This window comes from Aegilops tauschii, chromosome 5 (genome assembly GCF_002575655.3).
Source record: "Aegilops tauschii subsp. strangulata cultivar AL8/78 chromosome 5, Aet v6.0, whole genome shotgun sequence".
Taxonomy (NCBI): Eukaryota; Viridiplantae; Streptophyta; class Magnoliopsida; order Poales; family Poaceae; genus Aegilops; species Aegilops tauschii.
The window spans coordinates 374,899,530-374,912,828 of NC_053039.3; positions in this window are offsets into that span (position 1 = coordinate 374,899,530).

Below are 13,299 nucleotides of genomic sequence, written 5' to 3' on the forward strand. Positions count from 1 at the left end.
TACCACTTTTCGTGTTATGGTTCGAAAAAAACTACCGAAAATTTGTTTGTGACTGATAACTATTACTTTTGGCGTTGATTATTTCAAAAAAACCCAAAACGCCCGTTGCTAAGAAATTAATCTGGTTTATGACAGGTCGGGCCCGCACCTAAACGAACCGTCAGTTTGACCGTTTGTTTGACCGTTAGATGACATGTGGGGCCCACATGTTAGTGCCTCTTCCTCATAAAAAACAATTGGGTCCCTGTAAATGTTCTAAAAATGCAATCGGGTCCCTCCCATGGCCGTGCGCCCGTAGCCATGCTCACCGGCCAGCAGCCGCCGTGAGGAGCTCGCCGGCCAGCCATGGCGCCGCCGTGGAGCTCCCTTCCGTCGCTCGTCGTCATCCAGTACGCGCAAGGTGCAGGTGGACGGCTTCGTCGCCCTGCTGGACGCCGCCATGGAGGACTGCATCCAGGGAGACCTCCTGCCGGAGTTAGCCGCCAGGTCCACCCGCAGCCGCGACCCATCGCCGCCTGGACCCTGCACGAGCGGTGGCTGTCGAGGTTGGCCCGGCAATGCGGCGCAGCGCCTCTGGCCGGTGGCGCCATGGCTCCAGGCCGTAGCGCGGCGGGCTGCAGACTACGGGCAGGAGAAGAGGATCTTGGGAGAGGAGGCAGTTGGGGAGGTGGAGGAGCGGCCGGCCGACGCCGGCGAGGTGGAAGAAGGGCGGCTGGCGCTGGTGGAAGGGGAGGCGGCCGGCGCTCCGTGGCCCTGCTGGACGCCGCCGTCCGCAAGGACGCAGTTGTGTGGATGGATGCGGTCGTGCGCGTAGGCCAGCGGTGTGGCCGGCGCCCATGGCCGCGCCGCTGTCTCCGGTGAACTTCGGGGTCTGTCACCGGTGGGGAGTTGACGTCGAAGAAGGAGAAGGGAGGCGGAGAGGAGTGAAGGAGATGAGGAAGAGACACTGACATGTGGACCCCACATGTCATCTAACGGTCAAACTGACGGTTCGTTTAGATGCGGGTCCGACCTCTCATAAACCGGTTTAATTTCTTAGCAACGGGCGTTTTGGGTTTTTTGAAACAGCCGACGCCAAAAGTGATAGTTATCAGTCACAAACAATTTTTCGATAGTTTTTTGAAATCATAACGCGAAAAGTGGTAGTTTTATGCTATTCACTCCTCCATCTCTGGTGTAGCCTACTTTTTTTCAGGTTTGAAATGACGCAGGACAAGAAGGGGAAACAATCAAATGACGTGCAAGTATGAGCAGGGTGCCTGTTGTTTGGCTTGAATATTTTAAAACTGAGAACATAATATTTGAAATATTTGCCAGTCAAGAAGCAAATGGGCTTAATATATTTTCAAAGCCCCAATCATGAGAGAGGAGGGCTTGAATATCGCAGGCCGGCTTCAAGCCCACCAGCCTAGACATCGGTAAGACTGACCTTGCCTAGAAAACATAAAATACCCCGTACTTTCAAAAAAAAAATATTGCAGAGCCACGCACATAATAGAGCATTTAAAAAAAATGCGAATCACACTTGCGCATCTCAAAAGGGTAGTACCAGAAAAATCCACATATGCGTGCTACATGTGTTCAAAAAATAAATTATGTGCCACATGTAGAACATTCGCGTAGCATACCCAAGTACACAATGATGCAACTTGCGTTCGACACCGTGCCGCTACAAGCTAACCTCCGTCTGGAATTATAAGACGTTTTTATAGACTAAGGTAATTGATGACAACTTGAGGCATAGATCACCACGCACTCGGCCACCCCTAGGATTAGCGCACAGCATTAGTGCTATATGACTCACTCAAAACCGCCCAGCCGAACACCGGATTCAGAAGAAGACGCGCCACCGCCAAAAGGCTAAAACTGCAAAGACGAAACCTCATAAAAAATCGCCAAAAGCAAATGATAAAAACGGCGCATATGAGATGGCTCAGTTATACTAAACCCCACTCATGTGCAATAAACAGCCTAGAGCTTCGTCTCTTCTCAAAAACACAGACAATAATCGAGCCTGAAAGATCGGCATCGCCGCCTGACAAGTGAAACAGTGAACTCTCTCACTCACCATGTACTCCAGTATGCTTCAGTTGAGCGCCGTGGGAAAGCTCGATCAGCCAAGAACGTAATCAAAGCGTTTTAGTGAGAACGTACCACGGACCTTTGATTTATTGGCCCTTGTGCCCTTCATCACATCACACCATATGGAGCGCACGTGACGGGCAGGAGGACCAGCCAGAGAGCAGAGACTTGCGCCGACCAGCAAAGCGGGCCCGAGCAACACGGCGTACACCGGGACTCTTTGAATTCCTCGGCCATTAGAAACGCGTGATTATGAAGATTCTTCAGAATGAATCGTGAAAATTTTAGGGTCTGGATGGCATGGCACGGCACGACGACGTACGTATCGGGACGACAGCCGAACGACAGGCCTACCCAGGCGTGCGGGCGTGGCACAGGCAAGGCAGGGCCAGAGAGAGAGCCCTACACGCCGCGTAAACCCCAGCTTTCTTCTTTTTTTTGCGTAAACCCCAGCTTTGGCCTCGCCGAACGAGATTTCCAGAGAAAAGCCAACTCCAGGAGCTTTCCTTTGTCCCCCCCACACCACCAGACGGAAAGCGAAAGAGGTTCGTTTGCTTTCCAGCCCCAAAGTTGCAAGTGCAACGCCGCCCGCTCATGGATGGATGGACGGGTGGCGTTCAGGTTTAGGCGGACGACCACTGGTATGCCGTGCCTGGCGAGAACCTGCGAGGCTACGACGGCATTTTTCTCTCAGGGGAGAAGAATCAATCCCCCGCGATGCCTATGAGGCCATGATCGCTCGATTTGTCAAAGGCTACCTAAAGAAAAAGCCTAAAACGGCATCGCGAAAATGGAGCATTTGAGGAGGGGCCAAAGTCACGGGCCCTACTACGAGGCTACGACGATCATCCATCCTACGGCGTGTGCGCTCCGTCCCTCCGAATCAGCCTTTCCGGCCGGCGTCGCCGTCGCAATCATCACGGAGTGGCAACGCGACGCGCACCGCGAATCTATCTACCTCTCCTGCGACGGACAACTCCTTGCGAGACACAGCCGATCTACCGGCCAAGGCGCTGCACGGCCACCCTGGGCGCCGTACGTACGCGCGCACCCTGCTCGCGCCCACGCGGCCGCGACCGCACACGAGACGAGCACAGTGCAATGCAGGGCTGCTCGGTCCGTGTCGCGGCAGGGCATGGCAGGAGCGGACGCGCACGGGACGGGACAAAACAGGACACCGAGCGCCCGCGCCCAGAGCGTTGGCTCCGGCACGCGGGCACGTGCCGCCTGCCAGCCCAGCCCTAGCGCTCTGCCCCCTCGATGCCGAGCCGAGGGAGGGACACCTCGCCGTCGCCACGACCGATGCTCGACCTTTCTTTCTCCACCGACCCCGCGGCGCATTCCACGGCTGTCCCCGAGCTGGCCTCCACCCCACTCTCACTCACTCGGCTCCGCTCCTCTCACAAAGCGAGAAAGCAACAAAGAATTCCTCTCCTCCCCTCGCCTCGAGATGCTGCCATACGCGTGGTGTGCTTCTACAGTACCACCAGCGGTTTTTTAAAGGTGACCAGGCCAGGCCAGATCTGGAGCAGAGCGCCCCGCCCAGCCTCAGATCCATTCCGCTTCCGTCCGCGTGATGCACGTACGAACGAGCACGAGCATTCTTCTGCGACCTACTACGTACTACTACTACTATACCAATACGTGTACGATATCACGTACGCTCTTCAAGATCCGATCTGCCGGAGCAAGAGCTAAAAATCATGCTACGAGCTGAGCAGCAGTAGTAGTAACGAGGATGCAGGAAGGGCACAGTAAAAGTAAAAGAATAATGATACATATGGTGAGATGAATTAACCGGGGGATTGTACAATGGAACGGACATGGATCAAACACCACCACCAGCGACGACGACGACCAAACAATCAGATCTGTCCATCCACGCCCAACACACACATACTGCTACTGGTAACCGAATCGAATGCCGAATGTAATCATCATCAAAGCAACAAAAAGAAAGGAAGATGAACAGCTCGAAGAACACCACCACAAAAGGAGAGGGAGCGGGGCCCCTCGGATAAATTAAATCGCAGCCGATCTGCGGATCTCTCAGTAGAAGGCGGCGGCGGCGGCCACGGCGGCGGTGGCGACCCACGCAGCGGCGGGGTGGACGGTGCCGGCGGCGCCGGCGGGGGTGGTGGGCGTGTCCATTGACGGGGCGGGGGCGGGCGCCATCATCGACGGCTCCGGCGGCGAGCTGATCTCGGGGGTGGGGGCGACGGACGAGGGGGTCGGGGCAGGCACCACGGGCGCGGGGGCGGGTGCGGCGGGCGCCGGCGCCGGGGGAGGGGTGGCAGGGGCCACGGCCGGCGGGGGGGACACCGGCGCCGGGGTCGGCGGCGGCATCATCGGAGGCGGGGACACCGGGGCCACGGGCGCGGGCAGCGGGGTGGCCGCCGGGGCCTGGGCCGCGGTGGCGGCGAAGAGCATGGTCAGGGCCAGAGCCACGAGCTGGATGCGCGCCATTGGAGGAGTGGAGAGGAGAGCTTGAGCTTGAGCTTGGGTTGTGGCTTCTGCTTTTGCTCGAGGTGGTGGTGGTGGTGGTGTGTACTGTAATGGTGTCCGAGACGGTATTGGGCCGGGAGTTTATAAAGGGGCCGCGGACGGGGCTACGACGATGAATTACGTGCACTATCAGGGGCCTTGATGCTAATTTCCATGCTGGGTAGCCGTCCGATCGACATCCAACAGCCGGTCTGGGTGGAAAGCTTCAACTCTTTTTTCTTCTCCGAACTTCTGACTTCTGAACGGCAACCAAGTTTTTTTCCAAACGAGCAGAAAAATCTAGCTCAATCCCAACAGCTGGCAGGCATAATTTTCTTTCTTTTAGTTCACGGGAAATTCTCCCGCGATCGCCTTGCCTAATTTTGCTGATTATTTGCTGTTTCTCGTTATGGTTCACGCGTAGTTCTGGTCGACGGTGAGCTGGGTTTCTCTTCCTGTTTTGCCTTGCCCAATTTTGTCTTCGGTCGATCAATGTAAAATGGCACGTAGCTAATGAGCCAATTGGCCCACGCGTTTGCGGCGTTCTTTACAGCGATAATAAAATGTCAGATTTCAAAACAATGTTACTTTCCAAAGTCAAGGCCACGCGTAAATGTGAAATAGCAAGTGGTATTTGCTAATGAGCCGATTGGCCCACGCGTTTGCGGAGTTATCTCATCGAGTTTTTCTTTACAAGGTAATAAAAAATCAGATTTCAAAAACAAAGTTATTACAAAGTCAAAGCGCTTTTTCTCGCAATTACGTGGATGACGCACACGCGCAAACCTGAAATATCAAGAAGTACTGTATTTGCTAGTGAGTCGATTGGCTCACACGATTGCGATGTTTGTGCATCGAGTTTTCTTTACAAGGATAATGGAGGTCCATTTTCAACAGCAAGGTTGCCTCCAAGGTCAAGGTGCTTCTTTATGCAGCTACAACACACATGTAGACACGCACACACACGCACTTGGAACCTTGTAAATTTGGAGAATTTCTTTTCTTTTCTTTTTGAGGGTTGGTTCAGCCCATCTACCCGTAAAAGTAAACACTTGTGACTTTGCCATGTTTAGTTGAGGTAAGAGGGTGCTTGGATCCAAGAGACTTATTTTAGTCTGACTAAAAATAGTCTCTTTAATAGGCTAAAGTTCCAAGCACCTCTGACTAAAGAGGGGCTAAAACTAGTCTTAAGACTAAAAAAATTTAGTCAGGGGTACCCCTACTAAAATGTGGATTAGTCCTCTCTCCTCATTTAACTCCCCTCACTACTAGAAAAAGGCTTACTAGTGGCGCATCAGTTTTGCCTACTAATGGCGCACTACTGGTGCGCCACTAGCATCACGCCACTAGTAATTTTTACTAATGGCGCACCGCTGGTGCGCCATTAGTATCTGGTACTCTAATGGCGCACCGGGCAGTGCACCATTAGTATAGGCCCCGGTGCGCCATTAGTATGCCTCCCAGTGGGCATGTGCTTTGCCATACTAATGGCGCACTGCTGGGTGATGCGCCATTAGTATCCTTTGGCATACTAATGGCGCACGTTTGGGTAATGCGCCATTAGTATGTATATTAGGGATTTTTTTTCTTTTCTGATATTTGCACAGATTACAAAATATATTATTGGACAGAATATAAACAACACCACACAGCAACAGCAGATTCATCGAATACAATAGAAGATTAGTCTCCGAATACAATTCATCATATTAGTCTCCGAAATCAAAAGACCGAACAAAGATAGAACATTACAAGTCTCGAGACCGCGAGTAGCGAGTTTGTCGAAATTAATACTAATCCTAACAAGTCCTACTAATCATCATCATACAACTTCTACTCGTTATTAATAACAAGTCATACGATCATCATCCTGATAGTCATCGAACCAACCCTACTTAATTGTTCTTAGCACATGATCATCAGTATTAGGCAGGACCTAAAATACCCTATTTAAGGTAAAATAGCATAAAACAATATAGACTCTGACTCTCCATTATGGAGAATGGAGATCATCCTGTCTCCAATTCTTGCGCGGCGCTTCCTTTTGCTTCCAAGAACCTCCTTACGACTGTCCATACATTTTTTCCATTCTCTGATTAGCATGTCTCCACTTCTTCTAGAAATCCGGTATGGACAGTTGAGATTTGTAGGATGACCTGGATATAAGTTCAAAACTTGAAGGCTGCCATTCTGATACATCAAATGAGGCACACAATCCTCTGGGATTCTCTGTTGAAAAACATAGTAATAACTTCATAGTTAGCAATGATGTACTAGTTTTAGAAGTATGCAAAAGATGCACGGATGTCGTAATAGTAAAAAATCTTATCAGGGTATCTCCATGGTAGTTACCGTAGTTCAACACGTGCACTAGTGGCACGTATTGACCATAATGTTGAGGAGTTTGATTGTAGATATTGTAATTCTCAAGATCAGTACAAAATCCGACCAAATGATTTTTCTCCTGATAAGTTAACTCGGAGCCATCGGTGTAGTGGGTTTTGTCTACCATTTTCCGCACATTTTTTGAACAATCAAAATAAGCTGTCAATGGAAATAAGTTGTCAACTATTTTGAAATAAACAATATAGATTAGTTAATAATTAACTATGTTTGAGAAACTCACATAGCGGTAGAACTGGAGGCGTATCAACAAGGACCCAAATGTCCATATTGTCTTGGTCGATGCCAGGATCACCAAGATCCATGGTGACAAGCATACCCTCATCAAAACCATACATCTTGCAAAATGCTTCCCAATTTTTGCAACCAAAATGGGTTACGCTCTCAGCATTATATAGATTTACTTCAAAATCCACATCATGATGTGTCCTTAGGTGAATTTTCTTTGTTTCAAAATTTTCATGATCTTCAAAATCCATCCTCTCCAAGACATAGCGTCTTGCATGGCATGGGATAAACTATACTCGAATTGTAAAAGATGAAATTACACGTTGAAATAGTTGAAGTCATGCTTAATTATGCAAAAAATACTTGTCGTCGTTGCGTACCGTTTCAACTTCGAAGGTCTCCTCGAGCTTAATGCTGAAGCGCCGATCATCGTCCAGGTGAGGCCTGTCGCACAGACCTCGACCGTCGTGGCACCAGTCGCACTCCCTCGGGAGACTTTCGTCGTCCGATGACGACATTTCCTATGTTCATAATTCAAAACTACATCATCTCTGTTGGGTCCAATAAGATAATCCACAGTGTGGTGAAAACACGCCCATCCAAATAGAATATGTGGTATGGGCTTTTTTAGTAGGTCATCCTACCAGATTAGGGTTTATCGATGACGAGCAACTGACATTAGTAATAACTATGAGTAGATATCACACTTCTATATGAATAACACAAGAGGCAGTTGATCCTACTTAATTAAGTACTAAGATACCCCGGCCCATGCATTAGTCGGAAGTGCCCCATATGTCCTATTTTTAGCAAAGTCATGCTAAAATTCACGGAAAATTTCAGCATGACCTTTGCTGAAAATAGGACATATGGAGTACCCGAATTTGCCGGAACGAAAGTTAATCGACATTCCGGCAAACTCAAGGGCCTCTCGGGGTACCTGCAAAATCATCACGACACGATGGTCGCAGACAAAACCCAGCAAACTAGCAATTGATGGATCAACACGTAAAACATGTCCAATAAGAGCATATAATTCAACAACTCCACTGAAAATGAGAGCTGAAAGATGCAGGGAGCACAAACAGCTCAGAAAAAGGATGCAGGGAGCACAAAGAGCTACACTCTGAATCTTTTATCTATTTATACATGTAAATTAGCACTCCGATGCTGGCCTTGACAAATGATCCCACTATGTTGTTTGCTGGAATCTGCAAAATGATCCCACTATGTTGACAAATGATCCCACTATGTTGTTTGCTGGAATCTGCAAAATGATCCCACTATGTTGACAAATGATCCCACTATGTTGTTATACTTGAGAACACTGTAACAAAATCAAAACCACAATAAACAGTGGTCAAATACAGAAGAAGGAACAATTTATTTGTACTGTAAAAAAGGTTAGAGAGAAAAGTTAATGAGGATGAGTCACATAAACCAATTCAGATCACTCCCTCCCCAACACTGGCAATGCTCACTAGATCTTTATAAACCTGGGTACTTGTTTGGGATAAAAATAATAGAAGGGATTTCAGGAAGGAGTTCAAAACATATAACATTGGAGGGTTAGATTCAATTTAACCTCTTGTACCTCCTGTACATGTGTGAATTAAGGAGTAGCAAGCACAGGAACAACAAAATTCAGAGATGACAGAAAATCAAGGCACAAATTACACAGAACCATGAAGCTAAAATATAACTATTTAAATCAAGGCACTATTAGAAAAGACAACATAGTTCAGTAAAGTCATGAACATAAATACTGCAGAATTTAGAGACCACTTAGTACTGTAAATTCAGTTAGCAACAAGACAGAGAAATTGCACTTAGATTTCAAAGAAAAATATGACTACTCCACACTGTAAATCATCAACATTGACACTGTAATAACTGTATACTCCACACTGTAAATAGACAGAACATTTTTTTGCCACAACTTGAATCTGCAGATTATCACGAGGAGTGAAGCAATTTTGATTTACAAACATAGTTACTCCTACTACTTATCTGCGGTTGCCCAGATCATAATTGCATCATGCTTGCTTATCTGAGACTAATACAAAAAGAGAAGAGCAGTTTTAAACAGAGCAGAAGAAGTACTAGTGTAGGAACGAATGTAAGGTTCAGAAAATCCATCACAGGAGCAAGAAGAAGAACAACAGTTTTACTAGCTTGCATGAACAAGTGGAGCAAATTGCTCAGAGGTGCTGCTGGAGATGCTGTCGGGGCGGCGGGCGCTGGACAAGGAGGAAGGAGGAAGGAGGAGAGGTACCTGGGCGGGCGCGGGCGGTCGCCGGAGGGGTCGGGGTCGGTGGCGGCGGCGGCGTCGAAGGGATGGCTCGAGGGCGTCCGAGCTCGTCCGGGTCCTCGTAGTCGAAGAGGAAGACGGCGGCGGTCCTCCTGGGCGCCTCGGTTGGTCGTGGGGAGGCCGGCGGCCACGTGCTTCGTGGGGCGGCGCGGGGGAGCTGCAGTTGTGGAGGGCGCGGGGGCGGCGGCGCGGGGGAGCTGCAGTGGTGGGGGGCACGGGGGCGCGGGGGCGACGGGGGTGGAGTCCGGCGGGGGTCGGGGCGGCGGCGTCATGGGTCAGGTGAGCGCGCGGGTGGACTGGCGAGGGAGAGGGGAGGAATTAGCTAAGGGGGGAAACTTACTAATGGCGCACCCCGAAGCGGTGCGCCATTAGAATGTTTTTTTTACATAGCAATGGCGCACCCACGACGGGTGCGCCATTAGTAAAAAAAATTATGTAGCAATGGCGCACCAGCCATAGGTGCGCCATAAGTAATTTTTTTATTATTTTTTGTTGCATCTAATAAATTTTTTAGAAAATGAATATGAATATGAAACAGTAACAATTTTTTACAAAAACAGTAATAATTTGTGACGATGGAGCAGGCCGGGGAGGGGGCGGGGGGTCGTCGGCGGCGGTGGAGCGGGCCGGGGAGGGTGCAGGGGGTCGGCGGCGGCGGTGGAGCAGGGGAGCTAGGGTGCGGGTGGTCGTCGATGGCGGTGGAGCGGGGCGGGGAGGGTGCGGGCCGGGGGGTCGTCGGCGGCGGTGGAGCGGGCCGGGGAGGGTGCGGGGGGGCGTCGGCGGCGGTGGAGCGGGCCGGGGAGGGTGCGGTGGGTCGTCGGCGGCGGTGGAGCAGGGGAGCTAGGGTGCGGGGGGTCGGCGGCGGCGGTGGAGCGGGCCGGGGAGGGTGCGCTGGGTCGTCGGCGGCTGTGGAGCAGGGGAGCTAGGGTGCGGTGGGTCGTCGGCGGCGATGGAGTGGGGGAGGGTGCGGGGGGTCGTCGGCGGCGGTGGAGCGGGCCGGGGAGGGTGCGGTGGATCGTCGGCGGCGGTGGAGCAGGGGAGCTAGGGTGCGGTGGGTCGTCGGCGGCGGTGGAACGGGGGAGGGTGCGGGGGGTCGGCGGTGGCGCCCGGTGGAGCGGGGTAGAGGGTGCAGGGGTGCTCGGCGGCGAGGGGGACCGGATCTGGCGAGGTGGGATAGCGATCGAGATGGAGGGGGATCGAGATCAAGTGTCCATGAAATATACACTAATGGCGTACGGGGGAGCAGTGCGCCATTACTAGCTTAAACTAGTAATGGCGCACTGCCCCTGATGCGCTATTAGTAGTTTTGTAAAAAAGTAAAAAATAAAAAAAATATTGTAGTGGCTCACTATGCTGCTGGTGCGCCATTACTACTAGTTACAACTAGTAATGGCGCACTATGTCCTGGTGCGCCATTAGTATGTCTGGCAAAATAAAAAAAATAAAAATTTGTTACTAATGGCGCACCGTGTGTCTGGTGCGTCATTAGTGTATTTCACACTAATGGCGCACCAGCACATGGTGCGCCACTGCTACATAGCAATGGCGCACCACATATCTGGTGCGCCATTAGTGGCCATTCCATCTATAGCCCTTTTCCTAGTAGTGCCTCCTTTAACACAGGCGAGTTCTTGATTCGAGGGTTTGAAGGATAATAAATGCTCATTAACTTGATTTTAGTCTCTTCAGTATTTGGATCCAAGCATGGGTAAGGCTAGCAAGTTTTAGTCTCACTACTTTTAGTCATGAGACTAAAACGTATCAAGCACCCTCTAAGGGTGTAGAAAATAACCATCAACCGAATGCGACTGACTCATTCCAAGATGGTTTACCGATTTACGTGTGTGGTTCACCCTGTACGATCGGACCGAGTATGCGAGTGTCAAATCATCAAACATCGTCATCTTTCTCATCCAAAGATCAATAACCCGCATTGTCTCATCATTTCATGATGTATTGCGTTGCCTGATATACATCATATTTTTTGCTCAGTAAATAAAACTTGCAAAACTAGCAAGAGGCTGTACATTGTGTATGTTAGTATGTGTGCACGCGCACGTCGTGGGGCACTTATAAGGAAAAACGTCTTTCTAGAAAAATAGCCATAAAATAGAGCTCCTTGTTTTGATCATTTCATGATAGCATCAACCAGCTAAGATTGGTTGCCTACATAATTAACACCTTCGGAATGAAATGATTGGTTTGGTGCCGATCAATGGAGCGCACGTTGCCCACACCAATTCTATATTGAGCCGTTGGTAGATGATTGGGTTGCTATCAGCGTTTCTCCATCAAAATTTTGGGTTTACGACACAACGAAACGAGAAAGGAATCACACTAACAAAGACGGTTGGAAAAACAAGAGAAATTGCTATTATCAAGCTATCTCTTCCGTGTATTCTTCACGCACATTGTTTGGCTTGCAAGTTTTGGTCTCCTGCCTGTTATGTACAGCCTAACCCAAACCCTTTTCAAAACCTAAAGCTCCACACGTTTAGATTGCTCGATTTGGTCCATAGGGTATACCTAACATGCCAAATCTTTCCAGAACCTAATGTGCCGTTCCTTTCCTTCTCAAAATGTCCACCTTGTTCCATAAGATAAATCCAAAGTTTTCCAACCTAAACCGTGCCCTTCCAAAGCCCAACGCTCCACTCCTCCAACGTTCATATTCTTTGGACAGAAGATACACACGATTGCACTTGTCTCATTCCTAACAACCATGTGGAAGAGTGTGATTATGTGGGTAGATAGGCAGAGCTCTGAATCAAACCGACAAAAGCAAGTCCCTGCCTGAAAGCAAGAGTTCAATGGAAATATGGACTAATCGCAACAATGGATGGTCCCTGAAAACTTACTTTGAAAACCAAGTTAATTTACGATTTTCATAGTAACTTTGTCGAAACTCATGTTTCATTCCTTACTAAACTGGAATCACTATCTAATTATAAGAAACTCGTTTCAAACATGCAACAAACCTGTTCACTACTTGAATCATTGTGCCTCCTTTTTAAGGCTTAATTTGTGATTGCCGAATTGTGTTTTGTTATGACGATTTCATAATTACTATGTAAAATTAGTCACAAAAGTAGACAAAAGTGGTTCAAACATACGCTCAAATAGGCAAAAACAGATTAGGCAACACAAGGTTATCATAAACCACCACAATACCAAACTCAGCCTAAGTAAAGCTGACTTTTTCCTAGACAAGGAAAATGCAATGCGTATATGACAACGATGTCAGAACAAAGCCAGTAAAGGCAAGAACACGAGTTTTCATCTGGAGATCACCTCTAGAAACCGAAGATAACGCCATCAAGGAGATGATGTAAGAGCAATGTCGTTACCAAGTCTAGCCGACAAAGACCACATCGAGTCTTTTGGCTTGGCGCACAAAATCTAACATCACTTGATCCAACCAATGGAGGCAAACTTATTCCCGACGATTGCGTCAATGTGCGCTCTAGATTTGGCATCATCCGATGACAAGGAACCTCGCGCAAAACGTTATGAAGGGGTCGCCACTCCGCCCTCGATGCCCCTGCGACTACCCATCGCTACCACCGCCTTGGCTTCCATGCCATAATCCGCCGTGCGCCATCCTCTAACGGGCAACCACCATGACGGGAGATCAACAAGAGCCCTACCACCGCCATCCGTCGCAAGATCTTTGCTCATGGCATCCCCCGGCGGCGGGGGAGGAGGAGGTGGGGGGGAGGTATGGTAGAGACGCTAACTTCCTTAACTCCATTTTTTATGTAATAAAAAAATAGAGAAATGTGCCAACCAAT